This window comes from Mercurialis annua, linkage group LG5 (genome assembly GCF_937616625.2).
Source record: "Mercurialis annua linkage group LG5, ddMerAnnu1.2, whole genome shotgun sequence".
In the NCBI taxonomy this organism is placed as follows: Eukaryota; Viridiplantae; Streptophyta; class Magnoliopsida; order Malpighiales; family Euphorbiaceae; genus Mercurialis; species Mercurialis annua.
In genome coordinates, this window is record NC_065574.1 from 18301430 (window position 1) to 18321496 (window position 20067).

General features: G+C 35.5%; 1 long non-coding RNA gene across 1 annotated transcript; it reads right to left on the minus strand.

Moving 5' to 3' along the window:
- Positions 1-15391: 15391 nt before the first annotated feature.
- Positions 15392-19603, minus strand: LOC126680445 (uncharacterized). Its single transcript, XR_007641165.2, has 6 exons — positions 19047-19603; positions 17804-18077; positions 17644-17720; positions 15993-16065; positions 15851-15897; positions 15392-15597 (listed from the first exon to the last, which is right to left on the minus strand). It is a non-coding gene; the product is annotated as an uncharacterized LOC126680445 (long non-coding RNA).
- Between the last annotated feature and the right edge of the window lie 464 nt (positions 19604-20067).

Consider the following 20067-nt stretch of genomic DNA (forward strand, 5'->3'; position numbering starts at 1 on the left):
TATTTATTATTTCCTAAATAAAATTCACAAAAAAAATATGTAATTTATTCAAACTAAAATCCAATAAACCAGAACCAAAAATATATTCATTTTTGGATAACTTGCATATAGTTGCTGCCATTTGTGTCTCTTCTTCCTCTTGCACGCCCACTAAGAATCAAGTGTAGATAAATAATCCTTTCCGCAGTTTGTAAAATCTTGTCAATTGAATTTTTATTACCATCTCTAACAATTCATCTAACAAGACTATAAAAGAAGATTGTAAATAAGAAGAAATCTCCATAAATTAAGTAATTTAACACAACCAAAAACCCTGAATTCCAATTTCAGTTCAAAGGCTTAGATCATGATAGTCTCATTTTAAGGAACATGTTCATCAATAATTATGTCTCTTCTTCCTCCACCACCACCAAGAACAACTTAAAGAATTTTACCAGCAACTGTTGATCATCAAATGCAAGTTAAAAGGCAAACAACAAACACAAAAAATTTCTAATTCCAGCGGTAGAATATCAAATGGATGAAGAACAATGGTTAGAAGGAGCAACCCATAAAAATTTAATTCCATTTAGATACAAATTTTTCAATCAAAAATCAAAATCAACCCAAATTAATCCTCCGGTAATGACATGTTAGTATACCCTAAAAAAGAAATTTACATTACGTAAATTAATTGAAAAATAGAATGAAGAATTTCTATCTATTTCTTGGCAGTATAGAACAATAAATCATCGGAGAAGATGATGACTCCGGCGAGCTTCGAAGTAGAGAAAGATTATAAGAAAAAGTAAAAGAAAAAGAAAGGAGGGAAAAATAAGAAAGAAGAAGAAAAGTATTGAAAGCAATAAAAACGGAAAAACCACGTGTTAGATGAAACAAACTTTAGCCCATTACGTGTAATAGTACACCATAAGTTTTGGATGCAAACAAATAGAAGGCCACATAATTTTGGGATTATTTTTCAAAAATAAGTGGTATGTCTAATTTTCTCTTATATCAAACCATCCAAAATTCTTGTCATCCAAGTTCATTATATTTGATAGTAATATGCATACTAATAAACACTCTATTCTTCTCTTTTCCAGCACTGCAATATACATACCAATGATCAAGGATCACTCACTACTCTAACATAAAATCTATGAAAGGATGAAGATATGCTCCTCTAAATCTTTAATCAATTTATCTGCTAACCTACGCTGTCTCTCAAAATGGGAAGGAAGGCTAAGAAAACCAGCTACACGACTCCAAAGCAAGTTTCTAATCTGAAGTTACAGATTGTCGAGGAAGTTCTGGAGAAGGAGGAGTGGGAAAATGCTGAAACAAGTAAAAACAATGAATCGATTTTAGATCTGTCGAACATAGATCTGTTGAATGTAGATCTTCTGAATGAAGATGATGGAAATGGACAGAAAAATGATGGGAGTAGAGAAGATGTGGAGAGTGTGAAATCAGTGGTTAGTGAGAAGAGCATAAAAAGCAATACCCAAAAGATTGCTAGATTTCCCCCAGTTGATGAAGCAGGAGAAGAGGAAGAAGCTCCTAAAGATGAAGGAAAAACTTGGAGATCTCTGTTCACATCTAATAGAACGAGAGATAATGGAGCTAGACTGCAATACTCGCCCCCTGCGGTGAGAAATGGAAAAAGAATAGTGAAATTTTACTCCAATGATGTTAATGAAGAGGAAAATAAATGGAAGGATTCTCTGATATGCTCGGTGATTGGAGTTGAACCAAGATTTTTCAGACTTCAAGGGTTCTTAATGAACAGATGGAGGAACATTGGGCTTAAAGAGGTAATACAGATTAACTCTAGAATGTTTATGCTACATTTTGATGATGAGGATGGAAAAATGAAAGCATTATCAGGACCTATCTTTTTTGATAAAAGACCAGTGGTTGTGAATGAATGGAAAAAACGGATGAAATTTAAAGTGGATGAGCTATTAAGAGTCCCAGTGTTGATCCATCTTCCTGACCTTCCATAGGAGTTCTGGTCCCCACAGATGTTACACAAATTGCAAGTATGTGTGGTAAACCCATGATTAGTAATCAAGGCAAGAACAATTTGTCCAAACTATCATATGCCGGGGTTTTAGTAGAAATGGATGTGTTTGGGGAATTTCCTATGGAGATTATTTTGGAGGTGAACTTGGGGAACAACTTAAGCAGAGAGTAATCTATGAATGGAGGCCTCATGCGTGCACCAAATGCAAGACCCTAGGTCATAATGCTGGGTCGTATCATGATAATCCAGTACAAAAAACCTGGGTTCCTAAAGTTGTAGAACCTACTGCTCCAAGCAAGGAAGTGAATATTCCAGTTCAGAAAGAGGTGAAAAAACCTGGTAGTAATACTATTGAAGGGGACAAACAGAGACTTGTGGAAACTCAGAGCAAAGTAGTGGAAACTCAGAGCAAAGTAGTGGAAACTAAGAGTAAAGTAGTGGAAACCCAGAGTAAAGCAGTGGAAACTCAGAGTAAAGGAGGAGCAAAGAGCAATGCTATCTCAGAAGGGAAAAACAAGATGCCAGTTCAGAATGTTACTACAGGGGTTAGCAGCTGCCTAGGGATGATAATGGACAAACAAAGTGTGTTGAAAGTTGGCATAGTTGGAGACAATAGGCAGAGGAAGAACTATATACCCCCCAGATAGGGGTAAATGATAGGCGTTTGGAATATTAAAGGTCTTAATGACCCTATAAAGCAATATGAGATAAAGAATTGGATTGCTAAAAATCATCTGTCTCTTATTACAGTTGTGGAAACTAGAGTAAGGAGGGCCAATATGGATAAAGTCTGGAGGAATATGAATTTGTACGGTTGGACAATGATTCATAACTATGATCATGGTGAGTTGGGCAGGATATGGATTCTATATAAGGAAGAAACTGTTGATGTGGTTAGGAGTAGTGAGCAAATGATTCACTGCAAGGTGAATATTAGTGATAGAACTTTCTTTTGTACCTTCATTTATGGAGCGAATGATGTGGTTAGCAGGAAGAATTTGTGGAAGAGCATATGTGATAACTCTGTTGATATTCACATCCCTTGGGTGTTGCTGGGAGATTTTAATGCAATCCTAAGAGAGAGTGAAAGATGTGGTGGTGTCTGAGCTTCTTCCTCTACTAGGTGAAGACTTTCAGAATTCAATTGAGGCGGCTAACTTAATAGAGTTGAATTGGAGTGGGAATAACAGAGTTTGGAGGAGACTGGACAGAGTTCTTGTGAATGAGGTTTGGGTGAACCACTTTGATAACACAGAAGCCAGAATTCTTCCTCAAGTTATTTCTGATCATGCTGTTATTATTGTTGTGTTCAATGATATTAGATGCACTAAGATGAGACCTTTTAGATTTTTTAACATGTGGGCTGATAATGATAATTTCTTGAAGATTGTTAGAAGTGTTTGAGATAAGCCTATGCAGGGTTTTAACATGTTTAAAATTGTCCACAAACTTAAGATGTTGAAGTTTGAATTAAGGAAACTAAATAGGACCTCTTTTAGTGATATTTCTAAAAAGGTGAGAAATGTTAGAGCCTTATTAGAAGATATTCAGGTCAAAATTCAGTTAGATCCTATTGTAATACCCCAAAATATTTAATTATCTAATTGGACCACGTGTCCAGTTTTGACTCGCCAGAGTAACGATGTCAGAATTTCCGAAAAGATTAAGCAAACAAAATCTAGTAGGTCGGCATCAGGGAAATAATTGTGCGGAAAATAATGTTATATTTCAATTCCAAAGTTAAAATTGGAATTAAAAGAAAAATGTCAAGAAAATCCCCAAAATAAAGTGCAGGGACTAAAGTGGTAATTTAGCCACTACGTCTCAACAATGGAAATTTATAAGTTTTGACGGGAAAATATTAATATTGGATATAAATAATACGTATGAAAATTGGTTAAAGGATTAATCAATTTAGTTATGGACTAAATTGAACAAAAGAAAAGTTAAAAAGGATAATTAGTAATAACTAAAGAGAACAAGGATCAAAGAGGTCTATTATCCATGATATATAAGGAATTGATTATGAAATAAAAGGATCGGGATGAGAAGAGAAAAGAAAGATCGAGAAAATTGAATTCATTTCGCCGATACACTTCGTCACTTCGCCGTTTAGCCGTTCGACGTCCGTGTCAGACGATTTTTGCGTCGATCTCTTCAGAATTCAAGCCTCTACCTTCCCCAAGCATAAAAACAAGGTGAGTTACACGTTTTTACTACAAAAAATGAAGATTTAATGGGCTGTTTTTTTATAGAAAATTACGTTCAAATCGTACGGTTAGGAATCGAATTTGTTTTTGACGTTTTTGGGTTGTAAATGATAAGATAAGTGTTTAAATGAAGTGGGTATATATTGGTGTGAGTTTTGGAAGTTTTGGAGCTCCGGAAATGGTCCGGATACGCCGGAAAACGTCGCGCCCGATTGGTGCACGACGGCTGCACTTCAGCACGTCGTGCTGGTGCGCGACGTGCGCCACAAAGGCGCACGACGTGCCCCACAAAGGCGCACGACGTGCACCACAGGGGTGCACGACGTGCACCAGTGAAGGGCACGTCGTGCCCTTCATGAAAAATGAAGGGCACGATGTGCCAAGCTGGCACGACGTGCCCAACTTCGATGCCGATCTCCGGGGGACTTCCGTGAGCGAAAAATGGCATCTGATAGCTTGATTTGGGTATGAAACTCAGTCATATGTCTTGAAATGGATATAAACATTATAAAAATGAATGTTAATGTGATAAGTAAGAATTCAGTTAATAAAGTTATATAATTCCCAAGTACGAGGAATAGTACTCGATAAATCGTAAGTACGACTAAGGATCATCGAGTTTTCAAGCAAACTAGAAGTGGAATCCAATCAACTTAAACTTAGAACTTAAAAGTATTATACATATAAAACATGAACTCCACGTCTAACTATTAGACGTTTTATCAAACACATCAGCGAGCAGTGGTGTCAGCAGAAGTGGATTAGTACGAGTATATCATCATATCGACTTCATTATAGAGTGGATAGCGGTCACTGTGAGTTGCACTTTACTTTCGCGTATTATATATTAAAGTTATTTTATATAGATATATATATACTGTTTATATGCATCACATAATATATGGTTTGATTAAATGTTATATGTTTCTATCAAGTTTGTATACAAGAACTAGTATGCGGTCTGAAGAAACTAGCTACCTATTGGGTGTCAATAGGCTGTGTGATCACCAGTATCGAGTCAGTCTAGTGTGTTTGCATTTGAGAAATGATTTGATATGTATGGAATGATTTGAATATGAACTTTGAAGTTGGATAATGAATTCGATACGAGTGAGCACTTGGCTACGGTGTAGTCTGGAGTCCCCGTATTTAGTGAGTTTGACTCACACTTTAGGATTAAGAGATTAGGTCACGATCGACGGGTAGAGTGTGAGCACTCCCGGGTCGGACTATCTGGATTAGTATGATTTGATTATCTAGAAGTTATGTCGCATGCTAGGATATTAGTTTCGAACAGATCAAATACCTGTTTATATGTTTTATATTATTGATTCCTTGAAATGCGATGCTATGTTTTTATAATAATACCGTTAGTAAATGCAAACTCACTCAGTATTTTCCCAAATACTGATCCCTCACCTTTGATGTCTTTCAGGTACTTAGCGTCTGGGCCTAGTTAGAAGCCAATTTTAAAGTCCAGAAGTCAGCTGTGTATGTATAGTTTCTTACTTCTGTGAATGCTGCAGTAGTGGTCCCACATTGACAGAGTAATAGCCTTGACAGCAGTACACTTTTGATTGTGTATATTACTTGCTATCTTGTTTATATTTTTGTAGGCTACATGTATTATATTTTATCCACGGCCTCAGATGCCGGTGGTATGTTTTATTACACTAACTTTTGTATACAGTACCGCGAGGCCAGTTCGTATAGGGTACGGTAACTAGAGCCTGTGAGGTTTTAAATATGTAACTTTTGTATACAGTACCGCGAGGCCAGTTCGTACAATTAGTGTAAATATGTACATATATGTTATATATGTTTGCTTCTATTGTGTTATGTTACTTATTTATTATTTGCGAAAAATTAATAGTGGTTTGAGGCTTGCTACGGGTTCCGGAGCTACAACTCCCGTTCCCTAGCGCCGGTTGCGGCTCAATATTTTGGGTCGTGACAATGTTGGTATCAGAGCAGTTGGTCCAGTTACCACTGCAAGTTTGTTTTGGTGCTTGTTTGAGAGCGGTTGGTCCAGGTACCACTCCTAGTTAAGTCTGAGTGTCTATTTGATTTGAGATACTCTGTCAAGTAAGTAAACCTAGGAACTACTACAGCAAGAGAGTCGGACCTTAGTTGTCTGCATCTGTTTAATATGTGCATTAGTGATAAGTAGTACAACGCGCGCGAATTAAGGCTACTCAGCTAGTAATTGATTGGTATCTGTGAATACGAATAATTTGAGGCAACTAAGTGGTTATTATTTAAGTTAAGAATGTTAAATGGTTATCTGCTTGCGAATTACGTGCGGCTGAATTAAATGCTAAATGTTTACAGCATTTTATAAGTTGATATTGGAATTGCGTGTGGAAATGGACTCAGATGGTCGCTTATGTTTGAAATTGTTTCTTTTCAGCATGTCTGGGCAGAACGGCGCTCAGTCACATGCTGTTGAAGAACGGGAGGAAGCGCCTCCTATATTTCAAAATGGATTTCACAACAAAATAGGCAAACCATCTGGGGTCCATCAGAACGGATTCCATGCAGATAATAGGAGATCGCCAGAAATTTATCAGAATGGCTATATATATGTATCAGAAATTGGTAGTTCTTCTGGCAATAGAGGTAGAGTACACTCGCCAGAAATAGAATATAGTGAAGAAGATGATGAGGAACTGGAGGAAGATCCGGAGGAGGATCCTGAGGAGGATATAGAAGAAGAGGCAGAAGAAGAAGATCCTCCAGGGGGAAGAGTATGAAGAAGAAGAACTGTTAGAAGAGTCAGATGTTAAATAGTACAGAAGCGAGCATTTCTGGTCTAGGGTGCAGAGGTACCGCAATTTGAGAGAAGACACAGATATAGCAAATGGTCAGGCACATATAGCTCTAGACCAAGTTAGGAGACAGATGCGCTCCTTTTCTCGAGGAATGCTAACAATAGGGTTGTATTCTGTTGATTTTCTGCGGATGGTTGAGGGAGTCCCTGATCTGAATGAAGGTAATAGAACCATCAACCGTAGATATGTCAGAGGCTTAGGACTTGAGTTTAGTGAGTTATATGAACACGTAGGTGAACATTTTGGAACGCTGACTACGATGGCCCGTAGGATCGAGACTGAGCGTGAGTGGGAGGGTGATCCTGTACGACCCTTCTATTTTAGACATGAGTATCATACGGACTACGTCAGCACATCCTGCAGAGTTAGAACCAACCCCTACTTTGTGCAAAGAGGCGGAAGCAATTCCGGTAGAACAGTTAGGGGCCGACACACATGCATAGTCATTAGGGAACCTAGCGTTCCGCCTCAGGCACCTCCAGGTATTAGCGATTTATATGCTTTGAGTATTGTGTTTATGTGTTTGCATTACTATGTATATGTTTGCTGCATTGCATAATAGAGCATAATAAGTAGAATATGCCTATAGGATAATACTACAGATAGCGAGAAGCTATAGGTAGAGATATCGCCGGTAACGCGCCTAATAAAAGAATATTTAAATATAATAATAACACATAATACATAATACATTATCGCGAACGTAATTTCTATATTACGTTCTAGAAGTTGTGAAGGAAAAGATAGATTACTAAAAAGGGAATCGATGTAGAATATCGGTACCTGCGTTTGTATATGACATAATACAGTGTATCAAAGAAGTGGATGTAGTGATTACAGCAATAGAGGACTTTGAATTGAATTGAGTTATTGGAGATATGGAAAAAGAAGTGATGTGACAGAAGAGTAGTCAGGGAAAACGGCAGAAAGTGACAGCAATACAAAAAATTTCTAATGTACCCAATAACGATAAAGAAAGCCGTTAATAGTCGCAGAGTGTACAATCTAGAGTAAACTTACGATTTTATGAAAAGTATGAAATTGTTTTAAGACTTTTCAAAATACAATTACGCTCAGACATCGCATGTGACATTGCATAATCACGATAGGAATGCATAAAAGAACGATTTTCAAACTCTATATCATGCATCATATCTTTACAATGATGAAGAAAAATGCGATTTTGAGGAACTCTTTGGTGATGAGAGGTGTCATCACTCTGAGCTATAATTGTATTGACGATTTCAAATGATTTATAAAAAGTGATTTAAGAGCTGGCCAGCCAAAAGATGTTTTGAGATCGTTTTGCTTTGTAAGTAGACTCAGATGTGAAACTCTGCGACGCATAATAAAAGATTCTTAATAAATAAGAAGTAAGACTTGTAAAATAAACCCCAATAACAGAATAAAGACATGTTAACTATTAATTGTAACAAAGTTAACGAAGCTAAGGAACAATACGAATAAGAAGTTAACGCCAAAAAAAAGTATAAGTGATCAGGAGATGATGTGTTAGCAATGTCTAGCGGATATAATGTCTATCCTTACATCAAAATAAGAGGTGTGGCGATTAAGGATCATATCAGAGGAAAGTAAAGTAACAAATACGAAATGACAGATATTAAGTAAAGCTACTAATGTCAGTATTAGAATTATAAACTGTGTAACAGAAAGGAGAAAAGCTGAAGGAACAACTCAATATTAAGATAAAGACAATGCATATAAATATATACATCAGTAAGTGTAAGAATGACAAGAAACATGAAAGAAAACGTAATAGGATACGTGTACACCCTAGAAACGTTACAAGAAGATAAGAGAAGAGTAAGCTCTGAGGGTACAGAAGAAGTATTAATAAAATAAGTACAGCAACAGTAGAGTTATTATAAACAGATAGAAGACATAATGGATATGACAAATAAAGGACAAAACGATACTTTATCGTTATCGAACGAATAAGAATGGACTAGGAGTGAGAAACTATAAAGTTATAAGGATGAAAACAGGTATTATATGAGAAAGCTGGATTGATTGAAGGATGTTTAAGATTACGTAATAAGCGTAAAGGAAGTACAGTACAAAGATAATACTTTGAAAAGTAAGAATAAAGCCGTGAAGTTATTCGGAAGTAAGAAGCAGAAGTGTAAGATGAAAGAGGAAGTTATTCATATAGCAAGGAAGAATTGTGATAAAGAAGGTAATGAAAACTTACGATATTGTCAGTTATAGATTAATACAAGTACAAAAGTGTATAAATGTAAAGTTAAATAGATAAGTTATTAAAAACCTAACGGATTAGCCAAGGCTTAAAGGTAAGAATGAAGTGAAGCGAAGGCTAATCAGTGAGATTCCTATGAGGTCAACGTAAGTAAGGAATTGTGATGTAAAGGAAGAGACAACTTTGACTAATAAGTCAATAGGAGACTTGAAATGAACTTCAAGGACCAAAAGAAAGAAGAGGTGAAAGGAATAAGATTACAGTAAATATAATTACGTGGGATACTTAGATAAAGAATCAACGTAATAAGGAAGCATAACGTAAAGGAAAGACAAATTTGACTGAAAAGTCAATAAGAGACTCGAGGCGAACCTTAAAGGAGCAACTAAAAGAAAAGAAAGTAAGCATACGGATAGTATCGGTCAAGGAAGGCGGTTATACAAGCTAAATGATTAAAATTAATGAAAGAAGAGGAGTGTTTAGAGCAATGGAAAACAGATAAAGGATTATGATTAACAAAACTGCGCGAAGTTCATGAAAACTAAAGAAGGAAAGGAAAAGGAAAACTATGGATAGTAAAAAGAGAAGTATCAGACTCAACTACGTTAAGGAACGGCGATTATGGTAGAAGGAGTATAACCAGAAAGAGATTGGTTGGTGAAGGAACTAAATATCGGAAGTGACAAAGGGAGAAGTGAGAAATAAGGACAACAGTTTAAGAAAGAAAGATGACCACAGAGAATGACAGCAAGGATTATGGTTGCACATTTGCAACTATATGAGTGAAAACTCATAGGAGCATGAGCAAAGTAGATACGTTATAAATAATGCAGATAATGCATAATTGACTCTTCATATGTAAAAGAGGCAGATAATAACCCGATAACCACTAAGAAAGAGATGGCAAATCGAAAGAACGTTAAGTCAATACTTAATAACGAACAAGAAGACACCCTAATCAGGTGGCAATGACGCAAGAACTTTAATATCAAAGATGCGGCTGAAGTCGCACTATTCTGGAAAGACAATGGATGAGACAAAAGTAACAGTAAAAAGATTCTTAACGACATAACGGCAAGAAGCTACTATAAGCAGGATAAATAATCGATTAGCAACAAGTACGAAGTCACAACTATAAGTGAGAGCTAAGGTTTAAAGTAAAAGAAGGAAACTACGACTGACACGTATAAATAGGCGTCGAGGAAGATATAAGGACGAATTTAAGGTCCCAACAAGTTTAATGAAAATTCGAGGAAGAATTTTATAAGGGGGGAAGAATGTAATACCCCAAAATATTTAATTATCTAATTGGACCACGTGTCCAGTTTTGACTCGCCAGAGTAGCGATGTCAGAAGAATTTCCGAAAAGATTAAGTAAACAAAATCTAGTAGGTCGGCTTCAGGGAAATAATTGTGCGGAAATTAATGTTATATTTCAATTCCAAAGTTAGAATTGGAATTAAAAGGAAAATGTCAAGAAAAGCCCCAAAATAAAGTGCAGGGACTAAAGTGGTAATTTAGCCACTACGTCTCAAAAATGGAAATTTATAAGTTTTGATGGAAAAATATTAATATTGGAATTCGTATTTTTTATTGGATATAAATAATACATATGAAAATTGGTTAAAGGATTAATCAATTTAGTTATGAACTAAATTGAACAAAAGAAAAGTTAAAAAGGATAATTAGTAATAACTAAAAAGAACAAGGATCAAAGAGGTCTATTATCCATGATATATAAGGAATTGATCATGAAAGAAAAGGATCAGGATGAGAAGAGAAAAGAAAGATCGAGAAAATTGAATTCATTTCGCCGATACACTTCGTCACTTCGCCGTTTCGCCGTTCGACGTCCGTTTCGGACGATTTTTGCGTCGATTTCATCGGAATTCAAGCCTCTACCTTCCACAAGCATCAAAAAAAGGTGAGTTACACGTTTTTACTACGAAAAATGAAGATTAATGGGCTGTTTTGTATAGAAAATTACGTTCGAATCGTACGGTTCGGAATCGAATTGTTTTTGACATTTTTGGGTTGTAAAATGATAAGATAAGTGTTTAAATGAAGTGGGTATATATTGGTGTGAATTTTGGGAGTTTTGGAGCTCCGGAAATGGTCCGGATACGCCAGAAAACGTCGCGCCCGATTGGTGCACGACGTGCACCAGTGAAGGGCACATCGTGCCCTTCATGAAAAATGAAGGGCACGATGTGCCAAGCTGGCACGGCGTGCCCAACTTCGATGCCGATCTCCGGGGGACTTTCGTGAGCGAAAAATGGCATCCGATAGCTTGATTTGGGTATGAAACTCAGTCATATGTCTTGAAATGGATATAAAATATTATAAAAATGAATGTTAATGTGATAAGTAAGAATTCAGTTAAGAAAGTTATATAGTTCCCGAGTATGAGGAATAGTACTCGATAAGTCGTAAGTACGACTAAGGATCATCAAGTTTTCAAGCAAACTAGAAGTAGTTACCAATCAACTTAGAACTTAGAACTTAAAAGTACTATACATATAAACATGAACTCCACGTCTAATTATTAGACGTTTTATCAGACACATCAGCGAGCAGTGGTGTCAGCAGAAGTGGATTAGTACGAGTATATCATCATATCGACTTCATTATAGAGTGGATAGCGGTCACTGTGAGTTGCACTTTACTTTCGCGTATTATATATTAAAGTTATTTTATATAGATATATATACTGTTTATACGCATCGCATAATATATGGTTTGATTAAATGTTATATGTTTCTATCAAGTTTGTATACAAGAACTAGTATGTGATCCAAAGAAACTAGCTACCTATTGGGTGTCAATAGGCTGTGTGATCACCAGTATCGAGTCGGTCTAGTGTGTTTGCATTTGAGAAATGATTTGATATGTATGGCATGATTTGAATATGAATTTTGAAGTTGGATAATGAATTCGATACGAGTGAGCCCTCGGCTACGGTGTAGTCTGGAGTCCCCGTATCTAGTGAGTTGGACTCACACTTTGGGATTAAGAGATAGGTCACTATCGACGGGTAGAGTGTGAGCACTCCCGGGTCGGACTATCTGGATTAGTATGATTTGATTATCTGGAAGTTATGTCGCATGCTAGGATATTAGTTTTGAACGGATCAAATATTTGTTTATATGTTTTATATTATTGATTCTTGAAATGCAATGCTATGTTTTTATAATAATACCGTTAGTAAATGCAAACTCACTCAGTATTTTCCCAAATACAAATCCCTCACCTTTGATGTCTTTCAGGTACTTAACGTCTGGGCCTAGTTAGAAGCCAATTTTGAAGTCCAGAAGTCAGTTGTGTATGTATAGTTTCTGACTTCTGTGAGTGCTGCAGTAGTGGTCCCACGTTGACAGAGTCATAGCCTTGACAGCAGTACACTTTTGATTGTGTATATTACTTGCTGTCTTGTTTATATTTTTGTAGGCTACATGTATTATATTTTATCCACGGCCCCAAATGCCAGTGGTATGTTTTATTACACTAACTTTTGTATACAATACCGCGAGGCCAGTTCATACAGGGTACGGTAACTAGAGCCCGCGAGGTTTTAAACAATTAGTTTAAATATGTACATATATGATATGTATGTTTGCTTCTGTTGTGTTATGTTATTTATTTATTATTTGCAAAATATTAATAGTGGTTTGAGGCTTGTTACGGGTTCCGGAGCTACCACTCCCGTTCCCTAGCGCCGGTTGCGGCTCAATATTTTGGGTCGTGACACCTATGAATCTTGATTTGCTTGATGAAGAGCAAGCCATATCCATTCATTTCAAAAAATGCTTGAGGTGGGAAGAGAGCTTTTACAGACAAAGATCTAGAGTCCAATGGATTGAGTTAGGAGACCAAAATACCTCTTTCTTTCAAAAAATCCCTTAAGCAAAGGCATTCTAGCAACAAAATTAGTCATCTGAGAGTTGATAATTCCATTTGCACTCAGGAAGTTATTGTGAGCAACATTATTGATTATTATGAGAGCCTTTTTGGGAAGCATAAACCTAGAGCTATGTGTATTGATAATACTATTATGGCATTTGGTATTGTGTGAAGGAGTCTGATAGGGTGATGTTGTGTAAACCTGCCACTGAGAAGGAAGCCAGAGAAGCTATGTTTGGCATAAATAGTGATAAGGCCCCTCGCCCTGAAGCTTATTCTTTAAAAAGAGTTGGGGAATCATTGGCAAAGAAGTTATGGATGCTCTCATTGACTTTTTTGAATCTGGTAGATTGCTGAAACAATTCAATGCTACTATTATCACTATTATCCCTAAAACTGAAAATGCAGAAACCTTGAGTGATTTCAGACCTATCTCTTGCTGCAATGTGCTATACAAATGCATCACCAAAATAATCTCAGCTAGGCTTAGAAGTGTCCTGGGATACCTTATAGACAAAGCTCAATCAGCCTTTGTTCGTGGAAGGAAGATTACTGATAACATTTTATTAGCTCATGAGTTAGTTCATAATTACCACAGAAGTAAGGGTAGAGGTGACTGTGCCATGAAGATTGATATAAGGAAGGCTTATGACTCTATTAACTGGGATTGCATTGAAGAAGTCCTCTTGAGTTTGAGTTTCCCTGACAAGTTCATCAGATGGATTATGACCTGTGTAAGAACTCCAACCTACTCCATCATGATTAATGGCAGTCCAGAAGGTTTCTTCAAAGCAGCTTGTGGTATAAGGCAAGGAGATCCTATGTCACCTCTCCTTTTTGTCTTAGTCATGAAATATTTGTTTAGGTCTTTGTATCAGTTGGATGAGAATTGTTTCGATTACCACTCAGGGTGTAAGAGCTTGAAGGTAAATCACATGTGCTTTGGTGATGACCTCTTTATCTTTTGCAAGGGAATATGAGAAGTGTGGATAAAATTGCTGAGATCCTGGATACCTTTCACAAAACTTTTGGCTTGGAAGTTAATACTAACAAGAGCTGTGTTTACTTATGTGGAGTTGACAGAAACATAAAGGATGATATGCTGAACAAATTGGGTTGGGGTCCCTCTAATCAGTAGAGACTGTCCAAAGAAAACTGTAAGAGTTTAATTGAGAAGATAACCAGTAGAGTTTCTCATTGGACTGTCAGACACCTCACTTATGCTGGAAGGCTTCAATTGATTAATGTTGTATTGTTTAGCATGCAAGTCTTCTGGTGCTCAATCTTTGTGCTTCCTGTTGCAGTCATAAATGGTGTGGAGAAGATTTGTAAGAATTTTTTATGGAAGGGATGCAGACTATAAATCTGGGAACATGGTTGCTTGGTCTGAGGTATGTAAACAGAAGAGTGAAGGTGGGCTTGGAGTGAAAAATTTGAGCATTTGGAACAAGGTTGTTGTCATTAGACATATTTGGGAATCACTTGTGATAAAGGATTCCCTTTGGGCTACTTGGATAATTAAGAACAAGCTTAAAAAGTTAAGCTTTTGGGGCATAACTAAACCCCTAGATGCAGGCTGGAGTTGGAAGAACTTAACTAAGATGAGGCAGAATGCCAAGAACTGTTTCAAGTATGATATGGGCAAAGGTTTATGTTCTTTCTGGTTTGACCCTTGATTGAATGGAGAGGCTATTTGTGATGCTTATCCAGAGATGTCCATTAGTGATGCTGATATTAACAAAAACACTTGTGTGAAGGATCTTTGGAGAAGAGGAAGTTGGAGGCTACCAGACCCTATTGATGATCAGGTTGATGAGCTATGGGATAGAATCAAAAGGGACTTTGCAGTAACAGAAGACAGGGATGATAAAGTGCTATGGAACTTCAGTAAATCTAGGGAATTCTCAATCAAGAATGCTTGGGATCACTTTAGAGATAAGTTTCCTAAAGTTACTTGGTGGAAAGTGATATGGAGCCCGGGCTGCATTCCTAGACAGAACTTCATAGCTTGGCTAGCTGTCACGACCCAATTTCATGAATCGTGACTGGCGCTAGGGTATAGTTATGGTCGTACCAAAACCCGTAGCAAGCCTCGAAGAAAACAATCAAACATATAAACCTGCAGAATCACTGCTCGGGGGCAACCGAGACTCCAACCTAAGTCTAGCAATTTATATTACAATTCTAATATAAATAACTTAAATATCTGAAATGCTCAACAGCATGCCTTAAATATAATAATAAAATAATCCAGAGTAAACATTCCAATAAACAATCAGACAAACCGACAATCCCAATATACAATAAACAAAGTAATATATAAACTAGTTCTACTGCGGTCTAAGAGTTCGAAAACAATGACTAGTTTAATAACATAAAACCTTCGAGGAATCAAAAGGATCGGAGTGGACCAGCTTTCAAATCATAAACCTGGAAAATTTGAGAAAACAACGGGGTCAGATATACTGAGATGAGTTCGCAATACTATTTACATTTATTAAGTTTAAAACCCTTAAATCAAAACCTTTTATACTGATATAATATGATTATGGAATAACAGTATTGAAATGATCCCAGCGTAAGTATGACATAGCATACTGTAAAACCCAGAGTGTACGGGAATAAATCCTCGTTATATACCAGCGTAAGCAAGACATTAGTTTGCCGATCCCAGAGTACTTACCGGTGCACACAGTCTCGATACAAGCCTATCGAGCAGCTCGTTCCAATCTAGATCCATAATCCGTAAAAACAGTTCAAAACATTTATAATACTAAAATATGATGCGGTACTTAATAAAGCGGTAAATATCACTACAAACTCACTGTTTGCTTATCCACGTGAATTTTTGCAAACAGCTAACCTGCGTAGACTCCGAAGTACGAGCAGTCGACGGGTCTAAAACAATAAATAAGTTAAAAATCCTTTGAACCCCTAACTCTAAGGATACTAGAATCCACATAGGACTAGCATAATACCAAATCTCACATAAGCATAGCCAAAACAAAAAGAACAATTAATTACATAATGACCCGAGTCAAAATATGAAACCATGTCAAGTAACACAATACTCAACTAATAAATAAGTCAAGTCTATTGAGTTCCCGCTTTAAAATCCGTTCCGAAAAATATTATTTAAATAAATATTAAAATAATAACTTAAATCCATTTTCTCAAATAATAGGTTAGCTCAGTTACCAATAACTACCAAACTACCTCACATGTCGGGTGACCCAAGTCTAACCCGACCCAAAATATTTTATCAAAAATATAAACCAGAGTTAAGTTTCCCAAAAATAAGTTTGATAAAATAAATTTAATTATATCCAATTATAAACTATAGTTTATAATTATAGAATCAATTTGATAGAATAATAAATCAATATTTAAAATGGAACCCAATAGCTTTAACTTCAAGTAACCCAAATTACAACAAAAAACTTAATCAAATAAGTTTTTAAAAACATTCAAGGGCTAAATTGTAATTTAGCTAAAATGACATACCAAAAGGATACTTAAAATCAAATAAAATTAACCGAGTAATTATATTAATTTAGATTATAAAATAATCATTGTTTTCAATTTGACAATTTTTATTACTCGAAATGAAATCCAGAAGTTATAAATATAACTTTAATCACATTGGCACGCTAAACCAAAATCTCAAAATAACAAATAATAATATCAAATTTTCATTTATAATAATCAAATAAATAATTTAAATTAAAAATATTTAAATTATAATAAGACTAATATTAATTCTAAATTTAAAATAATGATGCCCAAAGTAATTTAAAAGAATAAATAATAATATCATTAAATTGTCAACTTATAAGTCGAAACTTAACCCGTAGATTGAAATTAAAACCAATTAATAAAAATCAAATATAAACTAGTTAAAAATTAATCTAAGTAACTCATTTAATTTACTCATAACAATTCAGTGATCAAAACCACCTTTTAACCAAAATAATAATATCAAGTCTAATATGATTAACACCATGAAGTAAACATTGAAATAATCAAAAGAAAAAAACAACCAAAGTAATTGATTTAAAACAACCACAAAAACCGAGCCAAATCAACAAGGACATAACCAATTGATTCACTCTAAGACTTGCAGTAACAACTCAACAGTCAACTCATGAAATTGCAACAGTAGCCATATAAAATGATTGACCCAAAGTCACATTTAAAGCAACAACAATGCCACCAATTTCCAACCCAATACAACATGGACTCGTAACCAATGGTGTTACCCAAATAGCAATACCCAAATGGAATCCTTGATCTTAAAACAATTAAATCTCAATTCAACATTACTAACGTGAATAATGAATAGAATATGCATGAATGACAGCCAAAGCACAAATACGGCAGCCAACAATTTCAACAATAAAATCCAGAGAACAATATCAAAGAGTTCATGAACACGGCAAAACTGAAACGGCAACGAACGAAAGAATCTATACATACCTTAATTGATTTCGAAGCGTAGAGATTAAGGAGGATATAGCCTACTGATGTAACGTAGCAACAATCTCAGAAATTCGCTACAACATGAAGGATATTAACTTAGAACATATTTGACGATAATGAATAGAATAAACGAATGAAACGAACGTGATTTACTTACCGAATGCGAAAGCTAATGATAAGGGATGATGGTAGAATATTTCAGAGTGTTTGAGTCGGCTAGGGTTGATAGAAAACAATAGACTATGAAAAATAGGATTTTAAAAACGTAAGAGGTCTATTTAAATACCTGAAATCCCGTAACAGCACAGTGCAAGTTTGTGCACTTGAGTGCACGATTGTGCACTCCATCACTCCTCCAAAGCGCCTCAAATTTTGATCCAACGGTCAACTTTTTGTCGTGCACATCATATCCAAAAATGAGCCCGATCCAACTGTTCAATTGGGAGATATGATTTTTTATCAAAACATGTCAGATTTAGAAGGCACACGAACACAACATCAATTATAATCAGGATACAAATCAAATCGCCATCGAAAACTCACACGACACATGCGATACATACAATATATAACTCCAACCCTAATTAAAATTTCACGCTTGCTAAGTCCACCATGAATAATCCGAAACTAAGTCGGAAACACAACGAAACTATGACGGAAAAATACGGGATATTACACTAGTTGTCAAGAAAAAGCTGAAAACTAGAGATAAATTGAAGAAGTGGGGCTGTGTGGATAATGAGAATTGTGTTTTCTGCAATAATGCTCCTGAATCTGTGGAGCATTTATTCTTTGATTGCCCTGATCTGAGAAGTATTATTACCGATGTGATGCATTGCTGCATGATTAACAGGGATTGGAGTAATTGGAGGAGAGAATGGTCTTGGTATAATAAAAAGGTTATGGGTAAGAGTCTGCTGGCAAGGGTTAGAAGATTAGCCTTTATCTGCTCTATTTACAATGTGTGGAGGGGTGGAAATAGCATTATTTTTGCTAATGAGAAGGTCAATGCAGGTATGATTAAAACCTGGATTAGAGGTGATATGCTGATGAAGCTATTTGATAGAAGGAACAATTCTGAGATTTTTCTTAAGCTGTATCAGAATTGGAATAGACTAGCTTAAGTTGCATTTTGTTTTTTATTTTGCTGGCTGCTGTTTTTCAGCTTGAGCCTTGAGTTGTAAATAGTTTGAGCTTTAATATATCCCTTTTGGTACATTTTACCAAAAAACAAAGCTCAATAAAGATTAATAACAATATTATGTCAATTCCGATAAAATGAAGTGCAAGTATTGAATTTACACAACATTCATATGTTAGTTCTTAAAACTTTTTGAATCCTAACAAATTATTATGCAATCACAAACAACCCTGGCAAATTATTAACTTAAACAACTGACCTGATAAATTATTAGCAAGAGAGTATGATGTATTTTGTTCTCAGACCTTTGATTTTTGTTCCGCCGCTCTTTACCTATGCTTTTAATGTGCTTCTTTGTAAATCACTTGTTGTGCGAAAGCTTTGATCGTCGGTCTTTTGCCACTCCTGGTGGCCTTTAATATACATATTATGGTAAAAAAAACCTCGTAGTTATTACAAATGTACAAATCAACCCTTTTACTTTTTTTGGGTATAATTAAGCCCTCTTTGTTTTCAAATAAAACAAATAAACCCTATCGTCCAACACTATTAGAAACACTCGTTAATGGCTGACATATCTCTCATAATTATATAGGAAAAAATTTCAAAAATAATTTTAATATCTAAATTATTTATCAAAACTTTGAGGGGATAAGTGTCCCAAAAATAACTATAAAGGTTTATTTATTCGATTTTAAAATAACGAGGGTTTAATTGTTCAATTTTAAAAACACGAGTATTTAATTGTGCCTAAGAAAAGTAAAAGGGCTCATTTATACTTTTAAGAAAAAATCGAGGATTTTTTTACCTTCTGCCTGCATATTATTCATCAAAAAAAATTGCCACCAATTCAAGAATTAAAATCCTTCAATATGAACCAAAGAACAACATAATTTCATAAACAAGGACACAAGGTAATGGACTAGTTGTTGGCATACAAGTATAAGTATTAACAAATCATACTAACAGAGATAATCAATATTAATCGGATAACAAACAGAAAAACAAACACCACTATGTTTATTGATAGTTAAAATAGTATTAAAACTTAAATTTGATTCAAAATAATACTGTCAAATGGAACAACTTACCCAAATCTTGTTCATGTCATTCACAAATATCATCAATAAAAATCCAATAAATATCATTTCTTATCCAATCAAAATCATCAATTTCAGAATCAACTTAATTCATTCCATCAGCGTGTAGGCTTCCAACATATGATTCCTCTACCAAATTAAAAGTGTCTCTAGGCTTTATTAGAACATGAATACACCAGT